This window comes from Podarcis tiliguerta (assembly GCF_965153285.1).
Source record: "Podarcis tiliguerta genome assembly, chromosome: 4".
Classification (NCBI taxonomy): domain Eukaryota; kingdom Metazoa; phylum Chordata; class Lepidosauria; order Squamata; family Lacertidae; genus Podarcis; species Podarcis tiliguerta.
Window position 1 is genome coordinate 40006447 of NC_139537.1, and position 3701 is coordinate 40010147.

Consider the following 3701-nt stretch of genomic DNA (forward strand, 5'->3'; position numbering starts at 1 on the left):
TGCAGGAATCTTTTATCCAAATGGGGCAGGACCCACAACCCTGAGATTAAGAGTCTCATGCTCTACCGACTGAGCTATCCCATCGTACGAGCATGGGCAGGACAACTAATATTGTCCCTCAAAGTGCTGCAAGACCCTTGCATGACACAGCTGTAACAGCTAGGGCAGGGATTGCCAGCCTTTTGGAGACAGTAAGCACGCTTGGGGGTGCATAGCATAACACATTTAAAAAAGGAGAAAGGGACCACTAAATTGTGTGGACATGGCCACCCATCAGCTGCCCCATCAATGGCAAAAAGGCTCTCATTCACAGAGAGAAGTTCTTTGCACCTCTCCTCTGTTCAGAATAGATAAGAGCGTGTTCAATTCTGGCTTCCATTGAAATGTGTGGACATACATAAGAAGTGTGTTCAAGGCAGAAGAGGCTGAGCCTGTGCAAACAGAAATTGAGCAGGGAAAGCAAACCATCCATTGTGTATGGTGGACTGTGGAAGGGATATTTCCTGAGATATTTTGTGGGCACCACAGGAAGAGTGGGCACACTGGGGGTCACGGGTGATTTCTAGGGGGAAGAAAGTAGCAGAGTGGTAATGCTTAAGTCAGCTCTTATACCAAGTTTGACAGGAGACAGATCTGGATGACACTGCCTCAGAAACTGTAAATGCTAGTGAAGAGACTCATAAGCTTGAGCCTATTCACTTTAGAGGAGGCTTCCATCACAGAATCCAAGATTGCACACCAATAATTTACTTATCTCAACTCTAGTTGTTAACATTTTAGATGAGTTATCTCAGATGTAGCACATTTATCCATAATGCTTGTATTCCAATCTTCAGGGGACATATATAGGGTTATCCCATACTATACCTAGATGGAATCTTTCTTCCCAAGGCATTCCTATTTTGCCTCTATTATCGATGGCCTATTGCTATTTTTAACTAGTCCAAATTCAAAACTATATCCACGACTTCAATAGTCTTTAGCTTTTTCAGACCATGAGTCGACCTTGAACTTCAACCTACAACGTGGGACAACTTTTAAACATTTCACCATCCGTTTCTGTGCTTTTCTTTTTCTCCGTTTCCACCTTTTCCTACCCTCTTTTCCAACTCTCACTCTCTTAAAAGACAGCAACCCCTCAAAAACTGAAGACAGTGACAGACAGAAGACAGAGAAAACACTGATGCAGCCACTGGTATGATTGAGCTGAGAGTCCCAGCCCATCGACTGAAACCTAGTTATGCCACATCACACCACTTTTCAAATCAGTAACATCAGAAAGATTTCAACATGTGTGGTTTGGCATCTGTCACGTTCATTAAAATATTACGTTAATGACATGAAGTGAAATAAACAAATTAGCCACATTCCTACAGCGCGGTATAACTTTTCAGTGTGGCACTCAGTTCTGAACAAGCAGTTCTGAACATCTGCTCGAGAATATCCCTATAATGAACCACCGACTCATGCCCTGCTCCTGGGTGATAGGATTTCTTACCTCAGTTACTAATATAAACCAAGGATAAACATCATTCTTTCCAATCAGATTACAGTTCATAGCCCAAGAATGGCACTGGCGCAGGCATGATTAATGACGGACACAGACACATACTGACAGACTTTCCTGTCAAGAAATGGTTAAAATAAAATTTGCGGTGGGATTAGCCAGCATACACTGTAGTGCCTGGTGACAGATGCCCTGAAAATCTGGAAACATGTTGATTTATCTTAAAATAGTCCCCTTCTCCCCTATTTCATATGGTGGTTTGCAGAAAGAATTTCCCTGGTGTCAACTATGCCGTAGGAGAACCATTGTCTGTCTGCTACTACAGGTCGAATTCCTGACCCATCAGTGTGTACCGCAAGCATAAATAACTCAGACATTCTAATTATAAATGCCCACATTTCTGTCATCATAGTGGTGCTGCTATTGCACAGCTAAAGTCACTGAGGTTTCTAAACATGATCTTGAGCTGCTTGCATTTCTAAGAACTTAAAGATCAGTCATTTTTTTAAAAAAATCACTAGATGATACTGAAGCAGAACACTGTAAGCAAAGAACGATTTAAACTTGGCTATTTAAGGATGCTCACTTAAGAATCAGTGTACCCAGTTTTCAGTGGGAGAGTCACCTTTTTGCAACAATGATTAGGTAATATTTTGGGGCATAATATTGAGAAATCGAAGCGTATTATGCTTGCTCAAGGTAAAGAGTTTAAGCACGTGTATGACTGCAAGATAGCAGTTTGAATCAAGTAAAGCAATTCAATGATTTATAATGAAAGGGATAGATGAATTTGCAATTTACTGAAAGATAAGGAAGGTGGCTCCTTCAGTGTCAAACCAGCAAGAGGCCTTCATGTAGATAGGGTGAATGTTGACGAGGACTTACAAAGGTAAGAGAAGGCTACCACCATTAACCCACATAGTACAAGCACCAAACACCTTACTCCCAACTAATCCTCTTTCACAAAGTCTTAGTGAGGAAGGATCAAAGTAGAAGCCTCCTTAGTTATATAGGTATCTAGTTCCATTTATTTCAAAGCGTTGCCTGCATCCAATGGCGTTTTAGAAAAACAAACGAGCTCTTGAATTAATGTTTCAAACAAGCGGGACCTTTATGTCAGAGTCATATCACCACGAGCCTATCTTAAATGAACATGCATTCTGTTCTCCCAGACTAATCATGTTTCTATTACGGCTACACATAACTACTGTATTCTAATTGTGATTGCACAATGTAATTATTTTTGATCAGATAACTCTCAATTTGTACTAGATTCTCTCTTTCCAAAAAGTATGCCGATAATGACTGCCCCATTATTCTTTACAGCTAAAATGAAAGGATATTGCTTTGGATAAGGATATCTCAACCTGTCTTTCCCTGGGAGTCATTCTGAGTCCTCCATGCATCCACATTCTACTTAAGCCTCTGGGTTGTCAGAAAAAGTAAACTAGATGTGGGATACCTTTGGCCCTCTGGATTTGCTGAACTGAATACAACCACCATCACCTAAAGCCATGCTTGCTGGGGCTGATGGGATTTGTAGTTCAGCAATATCTTGAGGGTCAAAGGTTATTCACACTTGATTTAGTGGAAACTCCTTACCAAACGACCACTGGACAAGTACCTACTGTTCAGGGTGAGAACAGTAGTATCTCATTGCTATTTTCACTAATGCACATCTGACCATGGGCCTGTTTTCTACTTGATTGTTATGTGGAAATGTGTGTGCAAGAACAGCAGTAGCATTCTGGTATGCATATGCAAAGTGGTTCTTTAGCGCTTGGTAGTTTAGCTGATGAAAGAGAAGATCCTCTTTGAACTCTCTAACCAATTCAAAACATTGAATTTGAAACTACATCAGTTTATGTTTGTGTTTAGAATCATAGTCATTTTCTATGCGGTACGATGGAAAATTGACAGATGAGGCATAGGCCGATGAATGCTTTGAGAGGGAGGCAGGGGGGCCACCAAGCAGCAAAAGAAGGATTTCTGAATTGTCACAACTCTATTTTGGAATGGCCATGAAAAGGAGTGAATTTGCCTTGCCTCGTTTGACCCTTCTGTGCAATGGGAATAAACAACAAGTTGGGCTTTAAAAAATGCTTTTGAAAAATTAATGCCTACTTTTAAAGAATTCTGAAGGCAAAAAGAAGAAGAATGAGAGCTAAGCTATTTTTATGTTATTACTGAGGTC